We start from the raw sequence: 23,273 nt of genomic DNA, 5'->3' as shown, positions 1-23,273 counted from the left end.
AGCATTTGTGAAGATCCTGAGGGGAAGAGCTTGTAAAAACACAAAAAGGGCTTGTTTGGGTAGAGAAGAGAGAATCAGGACAGTGCCCTCCAAGGAGACCAAGTCCAAAATGGTTTGCAAGACTTTCAAGGCCATGGAGAGAATGTGCTTTTGCCCAATGTCACGAAAAGCCTATAAATGTTTTTATGCAGGGAAGTGCCTTGATTTGATTAATAATTTCTAAAGATCAAGGAGACACTGAGAACCAAGTTCAGCGTGTACCTTCACTGGAAGTTTATACTACTAATAATAAAAATGTTGGTGAAAAGCACAAATACGAAGGCCCTAAGAAAAAAAGACCGAACACATGATACAAACCTGTTTATTTCAAATTTTATGCTAACAAAACACAAGTCTGGAAAGTTTAGAGGGTTCATTTTAGAGCTGGAGCCACTTGAAAGCCAGTCTCTTCAAGATCTATGGTCTGGTGTACAGGACTTGGAGACAGAGTGAAAGGCAGAGATTTAGGCTCTTTGATGCTTTTGGCCTGTCTATTGTCAAAGTCTAGACGGGGCAAATGGATGCAAATTTCAGCATACATTGTAAGTCAGGTTCAGAAGCATGAGAATACATGGTATTCCAGGTAAATTCCATGCATGAAACTAGCTAACACCTATAAAAATATAGTTCCCTGTTTAAGTATATATATACCAGATACAAATCCAGGGAAGCATGAGGTATTACCTCATGTTCACTTCAAACATATCCACATATATTTGATTCTATGTTGCCCTTATTTTTATGAAAGAAAAACTCCCCACCCATTTCACCCCCCACTATTTCTAATGAATTCCTGGAGACGACTTCTAACTTGATTCTAATAGATAGCATTAATTTAAGATAGTTTTATGCTAGCCTCTGTTCTAAGCACTTCATTATTGTTTTCTGATTTGCAGGCGAGGAAACAGAGGTTGGGAGCTTGGGTAACTGTAGGTCATAAAGATAGCAGGGGTTAATGACAAGATTCAAACTGGGTTCAACTCCAAACCCTATGTTCCTGCTGTTAGGAGGAGATGGGAAACCAATTCATAGAATTTATTAATCATGAAGAAACCATTTTAGTGACTAACTTGATACAATAAGAAATATCCACAAGCCACCAAATGGTGTTTATTAGCAGTGCTTGGCAGGTTCCCACTACTATGAATAATTATAATACACCAATTTAAAAAATCATTACCCTGATTTTACACACACACACACACACACACACAAACACAGGCTAGAAGACAAAGAGTATAAGTTTCAAGGTAGTATCTTTTCGAAACATATAACAAAAGACATTATCACACAGACTGGAGTTTTCCAAATGAAATAATATTCTTTGCATATACAGGATGATTTTACAAGGTTTCAGCTAAAAGAATGTGCTTTCTGTTGTGATAGTTTCATTTTATCATAATATGTGTTTGTAAAATTACAACTTGTGTGTAGTCATGGGTCACATATTAATGGGGACACATTCTGAGAAATGCATTATGCAATGATTTTGTTCTTACTCAAACTTCAAAGAGTATACTACTTACATAAACCTAAGCGGTACAATCTACCACACAGGTAGGCTTTACAGCATGGCTTACTGCTTCTAGGCTTCAAACCTATAAAGCCTGCTACTATAGTAAACATTATAGACAAGGTAAAACAATGGTAAATATCAATGTATCTGAACATAGTTAAATAGGTATTTACATGAGCCTCACCATAAACACATAGTATTTTGTTACATTATGACATTTTGACAACTTCAGCATTTAGAGGAGAGAGAAACTTTTCAGCTGAATTATATTCCTATGGGGATACTATCATATTGGGCCTGTTGTTGAATGAAATGTTATATGATCCATGACTTTGTACAAACACACATACAAGTTAAGCATCCCTAATCTAAAAATCTGAAATCTGAAATGATCCAAAATCTGAACTTGCTTGAGCACTAACATGATGCCATATGTGGAAAATTCCACACCTGACCTCATATAAACAGTTTCAATCAGAACACAGATACACTAGAAATATTATATAAAATTGTCTTTGGGTTATGCATATCGGTGTATATGAAACATGAGTAAATATCATGTTTAGACTTAGGACCACTCTCCATGAGATTTCATTATGTATATGCAAATATTCCAAAATCTGAAAAAAAAAACCCAAATTCCAAGCATTTCAGATAAAGGATACTCAGCCTGTACCCATGCACACAAATACACACACACACACACACACACACACACACACATATCGCAACACATTAGACCTAAGTTTGGGATCATAACTTCTGCTTAGGTTTAGGTTAAATAAAAATTTATTTTTTAATAAAAAGTATCCTTTAAAGTAATGTAAAAAGCAGTAGAACAGTTTGCTGATAGAGTAAATATTATGAAGAAAATCAGAATACTTACAGAGATGCAGCCACATCAATGTTTATATCAGCTCAATTCACAATAGCTAAATTATGGAACCTACCTAGGTACCCTTCAACAAATGAATGGATAAAGAAAATGTGGTATATATACACAATGGGATATTACTCAGCCTTCAAGAAGAATGAAATTATGGCATTTGCTAGTAAATGGATAAAGCTAGAGAATATCATGCTAAGCAAAATAAGGCAATCCCAAAGAACCAAAGGCCAATGTTTTCTTTGATATCGGGATGTTTATTCACAATAAGGGGGGTGGGTGGGTGCTAGGGAAGAATAAAGTTACTTTGGATTAGACAGAAGAGAGTAAAGGGAGGGGGTATGGGAATAATAGAATGAATTGGACATTATGACCCTATATGCCTATATAGGTCATGATTACATGACCACTGTAATTCTATGTATTGTACAACCAGAAGAATGAGAAGTTATACTCCATTTATGTATGATGTGTCAACATGCATCCTACTGCCATGTATAACTATTTCGAACAAATTTTTAAAATGATATTCAAATAATTGATATCAGTGGAATACACCTTAAACCTGTGTCACTATGATACTTATTCCTAAATTAGTGAAAGTGTCAATTGAAAAATACTTAAATCAATGCTAATTTCATTAAAATGTGTCTGTACATATGTTCAAGTAGATTTTGTTAAGCAACTTGGCACTGCCCATGAGATGGTAAAAAGAGCCAGGTCACAGAATTCCTGAGATCTAAGAGAGTGAGGTCCTTAGTATGTTTACAGTCTGACATGAATTTTTTTTTTTTAAGTCTGATGCAATATAACATTTTTCGACAAAAATGTAGAGTAGACCCTAAATGAAAGTGTGACGAATAGATTTTAAGCAAACACATTTTAGAAGCAAACTGAAAGCTGTCCAGAAGCAACAATGTCATGGTAAAAGTCCAGGCTGTGTTTTCAGACCTGGGAGGCCCCCTGAGCTGGCAGCAGACTTTCTGATTTGTTCTCTTAACTGAAGACACAGCATGAATAAGCTGACCCACCCCTGAGGCACTGTGTGTGCCCATGTCGACATCGCTGGCCTTGCTGCATGGATTCCACAGTTTTTACTGCTTACCTTCTAGTTCTCATGGCTTTGAATCAATGACTTCTTTTCTTGGATTAAAGCTTCTCTTGAAAACACAAGGACAAGGTTAAAAAGAGAAAGTGTACTTTTTCAGTCTCAAAACACCATTGTTCCTTCTATAGAACATTGATCCAGGATGGTGGCGGGGTATGATGGGATCTGTAGAAACTGAAAAGATAATCTTCTAACAACACCCGACAGGAGTTACAAAGCCCCAGAATGCACAGCACTGGTTTATCATTTGTTGCCTCCATCATGACTAGTTCCAACTTCACCTTGTGTCCCTGCAACAGAAGCCCCAGCTGCTACCCCTTGGGGAGGTAGATACAATGTGGTGATTAAGCCTTGTTTGGGTTGCTGTCTTCATGATGCTAACAGAGAATGTCACCCTGACTTAATGTCCTTAACCTTTCTTTTGATCAAATTCCCAGGTAGCGATAGCAATTCCAAACCGCAGCCAATTGAGTTTGAAGATATTACAAATAAGCTTCTACAAGCTGTTGCAGAATTGAATGCAGTGGTTTCCTACCAGGCACCGTGGGCTATTGTGAACAGCCCAATAAGTCTTTGATGAACAGTCTGGAAACCCATGTTGGTGCTGTTCAGCTCTTGCTGAAAAATTTCACCCATTCAATGAAATTTGCTTAGAATTTAGCACAACAGCTACCTGAGGCAGAAGTTGTTAAAGTGACACCTCCAAAATTCTGATCCCATATTTCTATGCTATGGTGAAGAAGTTTCTCTAGCTTTTAAGGAGCTATATTCCTTTCCATTTAATCATCTTTTTATCTGATCCACCAATTGGCTCAAGGTCAGCCAGGAAGCCTGAAGCAGCAGCTGCCATCCCTGATTGTTAGTAGCAATCCATCAGAAGAGACATGTCCTTCCCATGTGCTGCTCACAGAAATAAATACCAAGAAACAACAGCAGAGGTTTATCTTCCTGATAAAACTATATGAAGATGGAAGGTCCTGTTTTCTCAGTGGAAATTTTTTTAAAAAGGGGGAAAAAAGAAGCCCAAACTATGGAAATACTATGTCATTAAGAACCTAGTGGGATTAGAAAAATAAAAATTTTAAGTAATCAAAAACTGAATTCAAAATATGTCCTCTGTTGAATTACTCTCAGACAAATCTTACTTCTCTTGTAATAATTACTTTGAAAAACACAAGACTTTATATCAGCAAACTTCTTTATCTGGAGCCAGACTTATTTAGACAGAATCCTTCCTCTACTAGTTTTAAAAACTTTGGCAATTAAATTCACTTTGACTTTCTTCTGTAAAACTGTAGGCAAAAGATTAGAACAGCGTCCGGCTCATTCATCCGGCTCATTCACAGAAAGAGCCATAGCAATGCGTGTTGTAATAGGAGCAGATCAATAGTAATAGGTGCTACTTCTATTAATATTGCTGTGTTTCTCATTGTCATTATGTTCTCATTATCACTTTCATCATCATATGTCATTTTATCAAATTTCCACATCAGAATTATAAAGAACCATATCCAATGTGTCCTGTTATATAGGTAAAAGAAACTAAGATCCTTACAGTAAAAGAACTTAAGATTTTCTATCTAGTTAGAGCAGATCTATGGCTGTAATTCTATTCTCTTCACTAAAGTGCCAGTAAGGACATGCAGCAAAAGAATGGACTGCAACACCATTTGGGACTCCTATTGATACTACTCTTGTTATACCATTACGGATTGCATATCAGTGAACTACCATCAATGATTGCATATGCCATATCCCTCTAAAAGTCTATTTTCTCCTGCCCTCATCCTGAAGTCATTATGTGTCCCAGGAAGAAGATGCAACCTGTAATATCCCCTATTCCTTAAAAGCCAGTCACCAAGTCTTTTCATTCATCTCTTCTGGGTAGCAAATCAGTTTATACACAGACGACCTCCATATTCATCCTCCAATTCTGTCTAATCCTTTCCTGCCCCAGGTGGACTGGCATGACCCTTCTTTTTGTAGTAACTAACACCACCCTACCTTCTGCACAGTTCACTTGTGGACTGTCCCTCCCTCTCCCCTGACTCACTCTTTCTTTTCTTCTCTTTCTCTATTTCTGAAGATATGTAGAGTAGACCCTTTCCAAAAGCATCTTCAAATTATCTTCCTTTCTTTCTACATCAGACTAGAGACTAGGAAAGATCTTTTCTTTTTTCTCAATCTTTTCTTTTCATGGTGATATTTCCATTAATTGACAAGTTTTTCCAGATATTGCTGGTTCAGTTTCCCTCACTCATCCTTATATCCTCCAGTCTAGCATGTGTGTTTGCCAAGCTTATGGAATTTCCTGCTTGAAAGTCACCAGAAAGCCACTTATTATTGCATTTGGGGCCCTTTTGGCATCTTACTCCCTTAATCTCCCAAGTGGTGACTCTATGAACTCTCATTCTTACTGGGTACTCTGCTCTTGAATTTTATTACACTTCTCTTATCCTGATTTCCTCCCAGCCCTTCTTCATACTCTCTCTTTCATTACATGCCTTCATTTTCTTACCGCATATTTTTCTTCATTTAAAAAAATCCTATCATTCTAAAAGCACCTGTCCTTAAACCCAGGACACCATCCCTCTTTTGTTTCCCATTTGTGTTAGGTACCTGCAATTTAAACGCTGTCACCTCCTCCTAGTTTCCATGTTTCTTGTCCTGATTATGTGTGACCTTCAAGAGGCAGCATAGGATAAAGGAGAAATTTGAATTTAAAAATAATTTGTAGAAAATGTTGATTTTTCTCATTTGCTACATTATTTTAATTTAATTTCTCTGAACTTTGGCTTGCTATCCATAAAGTGGGAACCACATCAGAAACTACATGTAAATACAGTGCCATCCCTGAAAGGGATCCAGAAAGTTATCTTCCTCATCTATCCCCTACTCTAACTCTAACCACAAACATCACTGCATATACAATCCAGAATTCCACATTTGAAATCATAAAAATTAGATCTGATTTCATTTCAGCCCCATCTCCCATATCAAGTCCATCATCAAGTCTACCTTTCCAGCATCTCCTTCAGCCTTTCCTCCTTGTATGCTTTCTTTATCACCTCCAGGCTATAAATACTCATTTTCATTACTAGATTGTTAAAACAGTCTTCTGTTTTCCATGTCTCCAATTTTTCCCATCTTCCAATTCATCCTGGACAATGACCCTAGATCAATAGTCTTACATAGCACTTGATGTGATTACTTTCTCAAGGTTCTTAGTTAGCAAATGGAATTCAGAGATGCAAGCCCAGACAATGTGCTCTTGCATCTGTACTCAGAACTACATGTTTGTACTGCCTTGGAATCAAAGCATGGGCCTGGAATCCATTACCTTTATTATCTGCCCCAGAGAACCTTTCCAAGCTTTTCTTCCACCAGAACTTAACCACAAGGGTTGACTTATATGCTCTTCCTAAAATGAGTTTATTTTATTCTTTAGGATGCTTTCAACTGTGGCGGGGGGGGGGGGGGGGGGGGACCTCAAGTAGTTTAACTAAGGGGATTTATTACCTCATATAACATGCCCTAGAGGTAGGAGAGTTCCAGAAGCATTAAGCACCACACTTAACATCAAGCCTAGGAGGAAGAGTCCTTTCAGTTTCCCACTCTGCTATGTTCAAAATGATCTCAGGTGAGCTATTTTTATGGTTGCAAGATGGTTCCACAGTTTCAGAAAGCATGTACAGACAACATCCACAAGAGAAAATAGAAACCACTGTGCATCTTGCTTTAGAGCAAAGACTCTTTTTCCTTACCATATCTTTTTCCTTACCCTACCCCTATCTCTACCTTCCCCACCAGACTTCCTTTGACATCTCATTGGCCAGAACTATACCATCATCGCTAGGAAATTTATAAACAAAACAACATAAAACCAGAAAAATGTAGTAGATTCCAAAATTTTTGATATACGACCACAATGAAGAAATGCACTGTATAGTTCAACCTGGTAGACTTATAAATACATTCGACATTCATGCAAAAAAACAAAAAGTGAAAGCTTCATAAAATAACATCCTTATTATATAATCATCTATTTTCTATTTTTTTATTCTCTATATTATTCTATTAATCAAAAAATAAATCTTAATTGCAACCACTAAACTGATTTTAAGAAACCACTAGCAGACCGCCACCCGCATTTTTTAAAAAATGGCTTACACTAGTTATAATTAATCTAAGTCAGTTAGCAAACTCAGGAATATTACCAGGATCAGTATGAAAAAAGGTGAAATTCCTGTTTTGAAGACAACCAATATTATGCTATTTTTGTGTGTCTTTAGTTATATATTTATCCTTTAATATCTGTGACATCTTTAATTCACTTTTCATTTGCTAAAACTGGGATGTTTCAAACTTAAGATTTTTCAACATAATGATGAAAAAGCTGGCGTTTGTATTAATAATTTAAAAAAAAATAAACAGACATTCTTTATAGTTTGTAAGTCACAGAAAATAAATCCAACATTTTTTAAAAATTCAAGATCTAGTTTCTTTTGATGATATTAGTAGGGTAAAAGGTCATGGGAGTTCAATTAATTTACTTTAAAATGGTCCTTTTAAATGATGCCCAAAGAATAAATCATCAGAGATTAATCAGTGAAGACCAAGTCTCTCCCCCTTGTTTAGAATGTCTAAGGATCTGGGAGCAGCTGGCCCCATCTCTGGTCTCTCTTTTCCTGATTCATCTTGTGGGTGACCCTGGGAGAGGTCACCCTATGGTTCTAAATCACAGAAGCCTGCACATGAGACTGCCATTTTCTCCCTGCAATCACTCTGTTCTTCAGAACCTTGCTGGGCTAAGGTAAAGGCTTTAAAAAGCTCCTGGTCTTTGTACCCCTCAGGCATTTCACCCTGCTGAGCTCAGCTATTCCCAGAACAATATAGGGTCATCTGTACTTTTACAGTAATACCCTGATGCATCCAATATGCCTGAGCATCTGCTAGGTAGAAAGTACTGTGCAAGACCGTAGGGAGTTCTGTGTGAATAAGCCATAGTGCCTATTCCTAAGCAGTTTGGATCCTGACAAAAGATAAGCCTATAAACAGCTACAAAAGATGTCTTTTAAAAGTGGAGGCTTCCTAGAAAGGATGATGACTAGCATTTGGGGAGTAGGCACTGAGCACCAGGAACTGTGCTACACCATTTATGTAAACTACCTCATTACAAAGCTTAATGGTGGTGCAATATTATCATCTCCATTTTGCCCATGTGGAAACTGAAACTCAGAGAGTTCCAGAGTTCTTTCAATGGTATGTTTTTAATGAGCAGCAGAGTACAACTGTAAAATGAGATGCTTTAGAGTCCAAAGTTTCCTGTTTCTCATGTCATTTTCTCTGCATCCCCAGCCATAACAGAATTTTACCCAAGCTATAGAAAGACATTTGAAATGGGTCTTTGCAATCGGAGGTCTTTGCAATGTGTTTTTTTGGTGATGGGGACCAAACAGAGTTGCCAGGTATAGAGGGCAGCCCTTCCGTAAGTCATGCAGTCAGGAAAAGGTAGGTTGGTTTCAGGGGATGATACATAGAATAGTTTGGTTGCAGAGGAGCAGTGCTTAGGGAAATGAAAGAAAGCAAATCTAGAAAAGAAGATTAGGTTTGAAGGTTCTGAATTCCAGTTTTCTCAGCTTTCATAAATTCTACATAGCAGAAGCTTCTAGGAGAGGGAAACCCCTTCTGCAACTTGTCCCCAGGACTGGGTCAGGAGGGCAGGAAGTAGGTGAATACAGTGATCTCCTCAAAATAATAGCTGAATGTTTTATTCCTCTGTGACTCTCACTGTGAAGCCCAGGGCTTTACAACTGGTAAGTCTGCAGTTTGCATCTAATGAATGAATAAAAGACCAAGAAAGATTTTTGTTCTTTCTTGCCAAGTTCCTGAAGGAATGGGCCAGGGTAAGATGTCGTGCAGTGGGTAGAAGGAACAGGGGCTGACAGAGCAAACCTCAGGGCAAGTTGACTGTTCTGCTATCCAAAACTCCAAGACTCTAGATGAACAATCTAAAGAGTGTGATCTTTAGTCCTGTCAGATATGGCCCTGCTTCTGTTATGCAGACATGACAGGCTGGAGGGCAGAAAATATTAGAGAAGAACAAACAAAATGTAGAAAAGGCAGATGTTCTAAAAGATTTGCAAAGGGATCCTCATAGAAAACAGTTCTACAACTCATATACCACACTTCCCAGCCACAGTCTTTACATACCAATTTAATATTTTACTTTACTTGGAGGATTAAAGCAGTCTAAATTGCTAACTTCCTAACAGCCTTGTGGGCAAGGCCAAGAAAGGTCAGGGGACACTGGCGTGGCAATTAGGCAGCACCGCATACCACAGTCTTCAGTGCAACTTTGTACACAAGCTCAGCCTTAGAGGCTTTGAAAATTTCCAATAAAAGGTTAATTTCAAACAAGAAAAGTCTAAAATACATGGCAGAACAGTGAAAGATGAATTTTCTCGGTTTTATGGCCAAATAAAAATTAACCCCCTTACAGACATAGCTACAGTATCATAAGCAAAACAAAGTCAAATCTGTGGATAGGGTGATGAAAGGGGACAGAAAGAAGAGAGGAAAGCCAGATGTGGTAGTGCATAATTATCATCCCAGTGACTCAGGAGGCTGAGGCAGGAGAATTGCAAGTTCAAAGCCAACTTTAGCAACTTAGTGAGACCCTAAGCAACTCAGCAAGACCCTGTCTCAATTAAAAGAAGAAGAAGAAGAGGAGGAGGAAGAGGAGGAGGAGGAGGAAAGGGAAATTATGTCTTAATAATGCACCTTTTTCTGCTACAATGAAGGTAGTTTAATACAAATGGAAGTTTAATAATTGCAGAGATAGCAACAAAGCAGAAGAAACAGTCACTTGGAGTAGGTGGTTGGAGATAGTTATGAACAATTTATATATTCTATTGGCTTTAAATGTCAACTGTGATATAGTATAGAGGTGGCATTCCATATTCAAAGTAGCAAATGATAGGTAGAAAATACCAGAGACTTTTCCAGTAGTATTATCCAATTATTAGTGAAAATAGGCATTGGCTATACTGGCTTTGGATGAACGTGCATGAAGTCCATAATTCTGATACCATGCACTAGACAAACCTTCAGGGTCCATGTTGAGTAAGGATTTGAGACTTATTCCTGAAACAACGTCCTTCTGGGAAACAGTTGAACCTGTAAGAGCATTAAGACAGCCAGTGCATAGGACCCTCTGCAGAGTCACATTGGCCATGACTGTCATATGTTTAGCTACAGAGAAATAAAATATAAATATCAACCTGGAGTGTGAAAAAAATATCCATTTTGTGGAGGCCAAATCATCTTCTATTTTAAGCCATTGTATCATAATTTTAATATTGGTATGCAATATGTACCAGCTGCTACATTTATCCTTAAAACATGACGAAGTGTTTTTATTTAAATCAAATTAGTTGCTAGTACTAAGAATTTTTGATACCCACTCCCCAAAACGAAATCTACTGTGAGAGGCCAAGTACACCAATAAGGTCAATAAACAGTTTTCCATTTTTTTCATATAATCTCAAAAATTATTTCTGTCTTTAAGCTGGCACCTATGGTAAACTCTGTTGAACACAATTCAACAGACAGTGTTCTCTAGCCACCCACCCTCTCAGCTCTTGATCTAAATTCTTAATTCTACATATGTATAAATGAATTCCCAGACACAGCAAAATTATACACAACAAGCTGATTTTTGGAAAAGCCAGATTGTAAGATTAAGAATTTGGTCTACTTCCAAAGTACATTCATATAAAAGTGTGGGAGTTTTTGTTGTTGTTTTATTTTGTTTTGCTTCTGTATAGGAAGCTTTCATGGGTATCAAATATCTGATGAATCTCGCTACTCTTCTGTGAATTTAATAATGTTTAGATGGAGAATTTTAGGGAAACTGTTTCATCAATGTCATTAACCTGATTTGCTAAATCTTCAGTGTCTGTCCTACAAGATACTGAGTGAAGATACACTGAAGCTATAAGAGGGTGATATTTTGTTATTGGTAGAAATGAAATGAGATGAAACTTTTTCCTTGTAAGCTGAGCTCCCTTCACACCCAGCTGTAATGCCTGGTTTCTAAACTGTGAGGTGGGGGCAACGACTTAGTGAAGGTAGAAAAGGAAGGCTCTACCTGAAGTTTTACTAAAGACTTTAAGTTTGGAAGGGAGGCTATTATGAATGAATGTGTTGACCTATTTGCATATGAGGACTCTTTTATGAAACTTTGCAGAGTAGTCTCTTTAGTAGTGAATCCAGAATTAAGAATCTGACTCTTTTGCTTCATGGGTCAGAGTTCTGTCACTTAAGCAGAAAAAGAAACTGAAATTTCTCATGGCAAATTAGTGGAACCTTCTCCTGAAAAAAGGTAAAAAGAATTTTGCAACTGAGCATATATGCTCAGATTCAGCTCAGGCCTCATTCTTTTGGGGGAGTCTCTCTGATGTGTGTGACCCACACCCAACACCTTCTTCTGCTGCCCATGCCCTTTCTCTCCTCCCTCATGGTGCTTCTTTATGTACTCACAGATGGTATCATAAACATGCTTGTAAACCTATTTTCTCTACTGGAGGTTAACTCATGAGAATATAATGATTTAAAATGAATCTTGTTAAACAAATATAGAATAAAGAAAATGTAATCATTTTATTTTTTCCATTTTAGGACAACAAAGAGAATAACACCTGTCTTATAAGATTGCTATGAAATCTAAATATCTTTTAATATATGTTAAGTGCTTTTACATAGGGCACTTAACTATGTCAAGTTACCCACTAGCAACTTAATTACATTTATCTATTGGATTCTTACTCACTCTTGTGATACTGTCCAAAAGTGTTAGAATACTTTTACATGTGAATGATTGCATTTTAGAGCCCATTGATCAAGTAAAGATAAACAGGTGACTGAGGTTTCAGATGCCTGAGTTTGCAGCTCTATGAACTCTTAAGAGTCCCAGTCTACAGGTTGGAACCTCAGGAACTGTAGATTTCAGGTTCCTAAGATGAGGCTTACGATATATTCTGAGAATCATCACAATGGAGCAAAATACAGCATGACAAAGCACAGAAGTCTGAGTGCAATGGAGGAAGACATAGAAGAAGGACAACAAGACTTCATTGTTTCCTGCTTTAAAAAAAAAAAAAAAAAAAAACTTCAGAAATTCCTAGGTTATTGCCAGTATGCAGCTATTTTGCTGCCTTCAGTTCCCTACCCCACAAAGATACGTACAGTTCACAGGTTGCATTAGAGAGGACACACACACACACACACACACACACACACACACACACACCCCACAGTACTTCAAGGAGACTATGGAAAAGAAAAGAAAATGGACAACCTCTGGTTATGTTAATTATGAGCCTAAAAAAATTGCAACTAGACTATTTGCATTCCTTCCTTTCCCTTGTTTTCTAAGTGAAGACTGTTCTAGTTTCACATGATGGAAATTCAACCCAAATAGTTTAACAAAAACAAACAATAATAGAAATTAGTGTGAAGAATTTATTGACTCACTAAAAAGCTCAACAATAGGGTAGTTTCAGGCAAGGTTGATCCAGAACCCAGAAAAGAACTAAATAAATTTACCAAAACTCGGTTTCTCCATGGCTGTGACTTCCTCCAAAGGAGGTAACACTTGCAATGAGCCTCTCCCCTCATGAGGTAAAGAAGGTTAACTAAAGCTCAAGACAGTGACCATTGCAGAAGTAAAGTCGTTGACCCAGTAGTTCCCACAAAATCCCATGATTTGCTGCCAGGTTTGTATAGCCCATGTCTGAACCAATTATAGTGGCTAAACAGAATATAGTGGAGGATGAAATGTAGCGATTGGATAGGTGAGTATTACATGGGGGAAAAGACCAACCTGGTTTTCTCAGGACTGAACTAGTTTTAGCACTGTACAATCTCTTGTTGCAGCCAATCTCTCAGTCCTAGGAAATGGGGGGTGGTTGATCACCCTAGTTTACATATGAAACCCTGGGGACCGGGTCTTTTTCAAACTGCAGCCGCTGAGATTGGGCATGATATCAGGGATTGAATGCTAGGCAGGGGGAATGTCCCCCATATCTACACATGTGTCAGAGAGGTCTTGTGGGCCAGGACCAGTGCTAAGTCCTTGAGCTTGTGAAATTTTAAATAGATAAATTATACATATGTAATTTAGATAGATAGATACACACAAAAAATAATAATGATAGATGCCCCAGAATACCAGGTCTGTTTTGATTTAAGTTAATTATATAACTCAAGTAATGTTCAGTTTATTCTATTTCCTACCTTTTCTCTTTTTTTTCCATGCCAAATCTCTTGAGGATGGAGATAGGGCATTAGTAGCTTCTATGTGGCCAGTGCCATTTGTTTTTTAATGGTCAACTGTTTCTTCACCTCATATTCTCTCACTGGAGTGGCCAAGTCCAGCGAAGCCTAATAAGCTGAGGTTCGAACATAGGGGATCCCTGTCTCACCATGGTTTGACTTGTGTTTTTCAATTTCATGATGGTGTTGAAATAAGACACATGCAGTAGAAACCATACTTCAGATTTTGAGGCCTGTGATTTGGGATACTGGGCAGCAGCAGCAGTGTGCGCAGTTCCCAGTCAGCCAGGTCATTCAGGAGGGAAAGTGGCTGATGCTCCAGGGAACAGTGAGCTGCTAAGCTATGCATTTCTGTAGGTCAGATGTATAAAAGGCATTTTCAACTGGATGCTTTCAATTTACTCTAGAATTAGTGTAAGGTAAGCAGAACAGTCTCCTTATATCCAGATCTCTCATTTAATCTACTTCAAGTGTTTGACCCCTCTGTGTCTCATTTTTCATCAAATACATCGAGAGAAACAAAATCTCAAGTGACTTTTCAAAATATCCACAAGGATACAAATACAAATTTTTGCTTATAATTTTGCTTATTTTTTCTAATCATCTGAAAACACTAAACACCAACACTCCCTCTTCTTATCATTTTTCTCCCTTGGTATAACTATATTTTCAAGAGCTAGAAGGGTTCTGCATGCTAGCAACTGGGTCTCTTCTAAAACATCCTTGAGAATGTTTATTTGAAAAGATTACCTTGTTTTCCTCCAGGATTCAGGCATGGTCACTGCAGACAGTGATGATTTGGAAAGGTGGCAAGCAGTTTTTGATAGATCCTCAAAGCCTGCCCTTGCTAAATGACTATACCTAGAGAAAAACAAATGTATTCTAGCCCACACATGTTACAGACATTTTTCAAACACCTAGATTAGAGAAGATAGGTATTACAAATAACATATTTGTTGGAGAGAGTGAAGAAATCACAAACTCGCTTGGATAAACACTATTAAATGCATACTTAACAAGCCAGTTGCGACAGCTGCCCTCTGGCACTCACTGACAAACTTGACTCCCGCTGTAAATTAGGTTGCAAAATTTCCTTGTCAGAGAACTCACCCTGTTAGGAGGACTCAACCCTGGCTATGAATCCGCAAGGACAGAAAAATCAATGTGACAGGAAAGCAGTTGCTTGTGTCAGGCCTAAGCAAGGAGAGAAAAAGGTTTAAATTAATCATGATTTAAGGATGTGGCAAACTATTGCAAAGGCACATTTCTGGTGTCTCTGAGAAAGGGGAAAAAGAAGCTTGGAGCGCTTTACTAATGGGAACCACAGATACTGCCCTTCTGTTATAAACAGGGCTCAGTGTTTACTGTGGGAATAGGAAAGCACTGTTGATCTTGTGCAAGCTGAATGCATCAAACCTACATGAATTTTGGCTAAAGCAATGATCACAGTACTTTTCCATCTGTACAGTGGGATAAATAAATTTTTTTTTTCTTCTCTCCTAGAAACTGAGAAATAGTTCAATATCCTGGGAACATTTCAGGTCATGAATTAATTTTAATTTCTACACGCAAAAAAAAAAATTATAAAACTAGCATTATCTTCTTACCTAAAGAGACGTGGACCAACACTTATTGGAGATGCCATTTTTATCATCACGCTCCATTAAAACTAGAGCATACTAGTTTTAGTACGTAAGGGAAAGCAATTTTTTTTTTTTTTTTTTGCCACACTTATGCTTTGGAGCAGAGATTTAAAAATGATCAATGAGAGATACTAAGGCACCAAGACATTGGATGGCACCAGTAAGGCATGAGCTCTCATATGTAGGAGGTGAGCTCTACTTTAGCTGTCAATCTCTGTTGGCCAACCAAGGCCAATGTAATTAGGTGTCTGCCTCTTTGACCAATTTAGGTGGGTCAGGCTGCATTAGAAAGCATGACATCTCTGTCAACTGCCTTCAGACTGACTTTTTTCCTGTACCAGGCACTGTACTTTTCTGATTGTGGGGCTAAAAGTCAAGTCAATGAGCCACATTCCTTTACTTTCTTCCACAAATCATCTTTGATCAAGAGGACCTTAGAATATCACCACCCTTGACTATTTGTTATTGGTCATAATGTTAGAATAGTTATGCTCAAGTTTTTTTTTTTTTTACTCTGTAAATAAATGTTCAATAAAAGGCCCAATACTATCAAACCCTATTTTTAAAAGGTCCTTTTGGTTTCATTTTCTAGTATCATCTCTATCATCATAAACAATCACAAAGTACAAGCTGTTCTACCAGGTGCTTCAAGGGAATTATGTAGACATTGTTCCTACCCAGCAGGGCTCATGATAGAAACCACAGAGCACTTAATCTATGCATATGTGATAGGTACATATAAACAATAGAATACAAATGTTAACTCAGTAGAAAATACATTCATGTAAAAAAAAAACTGAGTTGTAGGGATAAATAATACAATGAACTATGATTATTGTAATTTTCTTTCAATAGCACCTTTTGAAATATAGGATAAGGAAAAGGTTACATTGTCACATATTCAGTGGTCCTGAGGTTATACTAGAAACATGGAAACATGATCAGCTAACATGGTTATTTGTAATTGACTTTTTTAGGCAGCCTTGGCTACTAAGCAACTTTTAAAAACAAGACCATTTTCTTATAAAGAAGAATGTGCAACCATCAGTGCAGGCGTCTTTGAAACAAAACAAGCTTCATATATTCCAAGAGAAATGATCAGGAAAGTTCGTGGTCATTCCCTCCCTGGAGATATTTATAAATAGGGTAACTTTTCACCTCTCTGTGTGGCTTTCTCTAAAAGCAGATAATAGGCAAAGACATCCTTTCAAAATCCTCTTTATAGCTCTCATAGGGGTTATTCTGCAGTCATTTATCTGTTTGTTTTTCCCCCATTTTGCAGTCTATGCCCATGAGAAGGGACAATCAGAGAAGTAGAATTACTAATAAATGTTTCATTCTTTCTATATTCCATATATATGTAATACTCTACTGGATTAAAAAAAAAAAAAAGCTGAATAAATAAATAAATATTGTAATCTTCCTACCTAGACCAAATCCATGGGCAACAAAGAACTTTCTATGTGCCAAGTTCCGTATTAGGTAATTTATATAGTCTTACTCATTGTCTCAAAAGTCTATGAAACAGACATTTTATTATTCTCATTTTATAGATATGAAAATGAAGTCTTAGAATGGCTTCTCCCACACAAAATATTGTAAGGGTCGGGCGAAGCGTCGGAGAAAGAGACCACCAAGAGACCACTCATGCAATTGGCAGAAGGGGATTTATTGAACCAGCATGCTGGGGCTCCGTGCCGACTCAAGAAAGGAGAGCAGCCCAGAGCCCAGAGCAGGGGTTGAACAATGCTTAAGTGCACTTTTTGGAGAGGGCGGGAAAATTGAACAACAATTCTTAGACTTGATTAGTACATTCATTGGCGGGAACAGGCTGGGCAGGGGTGATTGGTCACTTCTAAGCGGGGTACACATTCAAGCTGATTGGTTTTGGGCCTGGATACCTACGTGCTAGGCTACTCAGAGCCCTAAGTTATTAAACAACCAAATGACCAGTAGGGCATTGTCTTAACTGCCTCAGGAGTTTAACCCAGGTTTTGCAGTTTAGAAGCAGGTTTACAACGCCTGGCCCTTTACATTTTAACTTTAGGCTTTGCGGCTTAGAAACTTTACCCTTTCAATATAAGAATTAGGACCTGTTAGAGCTTAGATTAGTGTCATTAGTTTTTTGTGGCAGCTTCAGTAAAGCATAACAAATTTAATATCTTAAAACAACACAAATTTTTACCTTTTACATAAAAATCAGGAGTCAGAGATCTGACATGGGTCATGGTGGGTAAGTTCCAGGGGTCTGTAGGGCTGCTACATTCCGGAGGCTGTGGAAGAGTGTGTGTCCTTATATTTGCTGTCAGAATGGATGCTGTCCTCATTCCTTGGCTCCCACCTGGCATCACATCATTTCTCTCTCTGTTGTTTCATCACATCTCTTTTTCTTCTTTATCAAATCTCCCTCTGCCTCCCTCTTGTAAAGACACTTGTGATTACACTTAGGACCTACCTGGATAATTCATCCCATCTCAAGATCCTTAACTAAATTACATTTGCAACATCCCTTTTGTCATATTAGGTAACATTCACAGGTTCCAGGATGAGAATCTATATATCTTTGGGGGCCATCATTCAGAATAACCTATGAGAATCAGCACTCAAACTGTCTCCCACTCTCCTAAGCAATGTGCTATCTTCTGTCTAGATAAGCAATTTTTACCAAGTCAAATGATTGATCTTCAGCAAGTGGGTGGGTATTTCATATAAATTAGAGGGGTAGAATTATGTCAGTTTTGTGAATAGTAGCAGAATATAATGGTGAAAGTGTTGGACTTATGGTCAGGAAATGAATCTCTTATCAGTAAACAGGCATGCAAGCTTGGACCAGGCCCAGTATCTCTTGAGATCAGGAATAGTGCAGAGGTCTCAAGGTTTGTGCCAACTCTGATCAATAGAAGTAAAGAAAGTCTCCACAAATCGCCTCATGTTCCATGGGAAATGCAGAACTCAATTATCAGTACATATGTTATCTCTAGAGACCCTTTTAACTTTGATTTTGTATGATCAAAAGCTATATTCATGGTTAATTGCTGCATAACAAATTCCCCCCCAAAACACTTAGTGGCATAAAAACACAAATACTGTAGGTATGAAATTTGAAAGTGGCTTAGCTGGGTAGCTCTGGCTCAGAGTCCCATGTAAGGTTGCCATCAAGAACCCAGGTGAATCTGAAGTTATCTAAAGATTTGACTGGGGCTGGAGAATGCATTTCTGAAATGGCCTCCTCACATGGCTATTGGTAAGAGGCTCAGTTATTTGCAACATGGGTCAGTGCATAAACTACCTGAGTTTCCATACAGCATGGTATCTGGCCTTCCATAGAGCAAATAATCCCAGATAGAGAGAGCAAGGCAGAAGTCATAATATATTTTATAATCTAGCCTTGCAAAATGATATGCCATCATCTCTTCTGTATTCCAGTGGGCACATGGATTTATCTTTATATAGTTGGGGAGGAAACTGCAGCAGAGCATGAAATCCAAGAACTGGAGCTGAGGCCATTTTGGAGGCAGATTACCATAATAAACTATGCAGATTTGCACTTCCACAATCAGTTTTTCATGTCAATGTCTATGCAGAGGTCTTATTAGCATGAAAGAGCAAGAATTATCTTTTCCTCATAGTGAATCTTTTCCTGAACAGTGAGGTTGTGGCTGTGATTCCATAACAAAAGACAGATTAACAAGAGAAAAGCATATAAATGTATTTAAGGTAAGTTTTACATGACACTGAAACCTTTAGAAATGAAAACCCAAAGAAACAAGCATCTACATAATCCTATGGACTCTCCTGCAAAAGTGTGAGTGGAGAAAGAAGGATAAGACTTGGTGATGAACTGGGGTGACCTTAGCAAACTCTGTTCAGATTTTTTCTGTGTCTCTGTGTCTTCATTCCTTCTCTTTGAGTGGAGGAAGGACACTTCTGGAGCAAGAGATTTTTTACCTACCCTAGAGGAAGGTTACAAAATTCTGTATACTCTGCTTCAGGACAGAACAGCAGAAGAAAGTTGCTTCTGCTGTTTCTTCAAACCCCAAGGATATAGAATTTGGGTAGCACGTGCTGATCTCTGCCAAAACTCTTTTATTATATTATGTGATAGTTATGGGTATGTTGAGGCTTTGAAGAAAGGGACTAATATTATAAAATTTATGTTTTTAAGAAGATAGCTCTAACAAGACAAGGATGCCCACTTTTACCACTTTTTTTTTTTTTAACACAGAACTGAAAGTCCTACCAGAGTAATCAGGCAAGAGAAAGAAAAAAAAGGGGTATCCAAATTGGAAAACAGGAAGTCAAACTGTCACTGCAGATGATATGATCTTATATATAAAAACCTCAAAAGACTCTACCAAAAAGCTACTAGAACTAATAATCAAAATCAACAAAGTAACAGGGTACAAAACCAAAATACAAAAATCAGTAACATTGATAGGAAACAATAGTGAATTATATGAAATAGAAATCAAGAAGTAACCCCATTTTCAATGGTAACAAGAAATATAAAATATGTAGGAATAAATTGAGCCAAAAAGGTGAAAAATCTCTATAGTGAAAATGATAAACCATTGATGAAATAAATTGAAGTGTGCACAAGAAATGGAGAGACATCCTGGGTTCAATGACCGAAAGAATCAATATTGTTCAAACATCCATACTGCCCAAAGCAAAATACAGATTCAATGCAATTCCTCTCAAAAAATGGCATTCTTTACAGAACTAGGAAAAACCATATGAATATGTGTGTGGGGCATAAAAATAATAATAGCCAAGCCATCTTGAGCAAAAAGAAAAAAGCAGTAGGCATTACAATATCTGACTTGAAAATACACTACAAAGTTGAGGCCATCAATGCAGCATGATATTAGCATAAAAATAGACACATAGACAAATGGAAAAGAATAGAGAACCTGTAAGTCGACCAACATAACTAGTGAAATGATTTTCAACAGAGGTGCTAAGAACAAGCATAAGAAAAAAGATAGCCTTCTCAATAAATGGTCCTGAGAGAACTGGGTATCCATATGCAAAAGAATAAAACTAACTAGCTCTCAGCAGTTACAAAACTCAATTCAAAAATGTACTAAAGACTTAAAACTAAAAGATGGAATGAATTATGAAGAAAATGTAGAAATGTAGAAAATGCTTCATAACATAAGAAAGGGCAAAGATTTTTTTTATTGTTGTTCAAGGGATTGAACTCAGAACTGGACCACTGAACTACATCCCCAGCTCTATTTTGCATTTTATTTAGAGGCAGGGTCTCACTGAGTGCTTAGCGCCTCGCTATTGCTGAGGCTGGCTTTGAACTTGTGATCCTCCTGCCTCAGCCACCCCCACCCCAAGCCACTGGATTTTTTTTTTTAAATAAGACTCCAAAAGGACAGAAAACATAAGTAAAAGTAGATAAATGGAATTATACTAAAAAGCTTCTGCTTGTCAAAGGAAATAACCTCAGAGTGAAGAGACAACATACAAAATGGGAAAAATATTTGCAAACTATGTATCTGACAATTGGATAATATCCAGAATATATAAGAACTCCAAAAATCAAGAGTAAAAATAAAATAATAGAAATTTAAAAATGGGCAACAGACCTAAATAGACATTTCTTAAAAGAACACATACAAATGGCCAAATGACATATAAAAAAAATTCATGTGATCAAAATATGTTATGTACAGGTAGGAATATGCCATAATAAAACCTATTATTTAGTATAATTAAAATGCACTAATAAAAAGTGCTCAACATCACTAATTATCAGAGAAATGCAAATCAAAGCCACAATGAGATATTGCCTCACTCCATATTAAGAATGTTTATTATCAAAATACTAAAGATAACAAGTTCTGGCAAGGATGTGGAGAAAAGGAAACCCATGAACACTATTCGTGGGAATCTAAACTAGTACAGCCATTATGGAAAACAACATAGAAGTTCTTCAAAAAATTAAAAATAGAACTACAATATGATTCAGCAATCCCACTCCTGCCTGGGTATGTATCTAAAGGAAATGAAGTCAGTATATCAAAGAGACATCTGCACCTCCATTTTTATTGCAATAGCCAAGAAATGAAAACAACTGAAATGTCCATTAACTGATGAATTTGATAAAGAAAATGTGGTGCATATACATAATGCAGTATTACTTAGCCATTAAAAGGAATGAAATCCTATAATTTTTGGCAACATGGATACAACTGTAGATCATTAATAAATGACATTATCCAGACCCAGAAAGAGAAATACAACAATATTTCACTCATATGTGGAATAAAAAAAGAGATGTTCTCATAGAAATTGAATGTGTCATCATAGTTACAGGAGGCCAAGGAGAGTAGGGAGAAGGAGGGATGATCAATGGGTACTAAGCTACAGTTACCAAGGAGCAAGAAGTTCTGATGTGTTACTGCACAGAGTATAACTATAAATAATAATTATATACTATAAATAAAAAATCTAGAAAAGGGATTTTGAAAGCACTTACCAAAAAGAAATGATAAACATTTGAGGTGCTAGTCATGTTTAACCTGGTTTAAACATTACACACATACACATGTACCAAAATATCACATCGTACCTCATGATTTTGTACAATTTTATATTTTCTATATTAGTTAAAATAATTAAATTTTTTAAAAGGAGAAGATAGCTCTTACAGCAGAGCTGATGTGGGCTCCTACTGCCTCTCAGGTTACCCCATCCATCTTTTGTAATTTCATATTCCAGTTGTCATAAAGTGAGCTTTCCTTCACATTGTCCTTCCACCATAGTGTACTCCTCATTATAGGCCCAGAAACAATGACATCAGCTAACAAAGGACTGAACCCTCTGAAACCATGAGCCAAAATAAATCTTTCCTCCTTTAGGTTATTTTTCTCAAGTATTTTGCAACAGTGACAAAAAGCTCACACAAGCTGAAAGGCCCTAAATTATGCAATAGTGATCAATATCAGCAGGTCTCTGCCCTCTGGATACATGAAGGAGATCTTTAGATGGTGTTTTTGCGAATGACTATATCCTTGTTCTTGCTCCTCTCCTTTGCATCTTCTATGTTCCTACCACCCTTTGCCCTCTTTTCAATTTTTCTTTCCGCTTTGACACGTCCCTAAATATGCTGTTGTATCTATCACTAAGTCTCTCTGAAAAATATTATGGCTAAAAAAATCTGTGTCCCGTTTCAGGAGATGATCTGTGTGTTCCCTGTAAAGACACATGTTTATGAAAATCTGTTCCCATTTCCCAGATAACACTCAGGAAAAAAAATGGAAGGATATAAATAATAAGTATTCCTATATCTATGAGGCTTACGAAGTTTATCAGTTCCTGCCTTCACTGCTTCAGGAGGTAAATGCTCAAAAATGTTTTATTGTTTTAAAAATTTCTTTCAAATAACATCTATTAGAGTAGATGACAGAACTAGCTGGAATATAAGCTCCATGATATCAGGAAGTATTATCCCTTCTTTCCTTTATATATTCACAGCTCTTAGAATATTGTCTAGCACATGGCAAGGCCCACTGAATGTTTCTTAAATATGTTCCTTGAAGCTGTGATTTTTTTTTTCTTTTCATGCTAACCTTGGAGATGATCTGTACAATTTCCCATTGTGAATAGCTACAGGGCCTCAGTCAAGCAACTTGACCTGAGTATGAGTTTTCTTTTATAAAATAGGGACATCATCAGGACCTCCCTTGCCCAAGTATGTTTTGAGTATTAGAGATAATTTATTTGAAG

General features: G+C 37.2%; 1 protein-coding gene across 49 annotated transcripts in view; it reads right to left on the bottom strand.

The window, feature by feature from the left end:
* The window catches only part of LOC120889308 (uncharacterized), a 306,686-nt gene that overhangs the window by 238,337 nt on the left and 45,076 nt on the right, over nucleotides 1-23,273 (bottom strand). For 28 of the 49 annotated variants that reach the window (XR_013424946.1, XR_013424945.1, XR_013424947.1 and 25 more), the window contains 3 exons: nucleotides 14,998-15,081; nucleotides 14,638-14,748; nucleotides 3,547-6,231 (listed from right to left, as the gene is read on the bottom strand). The exons of 7 other annotated variants lie outside the window; for them this stretch is intronic. The gene's annotated coding sequence lies outside the window, so the exon portion shown is untranslated. Of the gene's footprint in view, nucleotides 1-3,546; nucleotides 6,232-14,637; nucleotides 14,749-14,997; nucleotides 15,082-17,715; nucleotides 17,804-23,273 lie in introns of all 49 variants that reach the window. 14 more of the 49 variants (XM_078019420.1, XM_078019416.1, XM_078019419.1 and 11 more) reach the window with 8 other exon arrangements.

The sequence above is a fragment of the Ictidomys tridecemlineatus genome, chromosome 8, assembly GCF_052094955.1.
Source record: "Ictidomys tridecemlineatus isolate mIctTri1 chromosome 8, mIctTri1.hap1, whole genome shotgun sequence".
Lineage (NCBI taxonomy): Eukaryota > Metazoa > Chordata > Mammalia > Rodentia > Sciuridae > Ictidomys > Ictidomys tridecemlineatus.
This window is presented reverse-complemented; position numbering and strand designations above follow the sequence as displayed.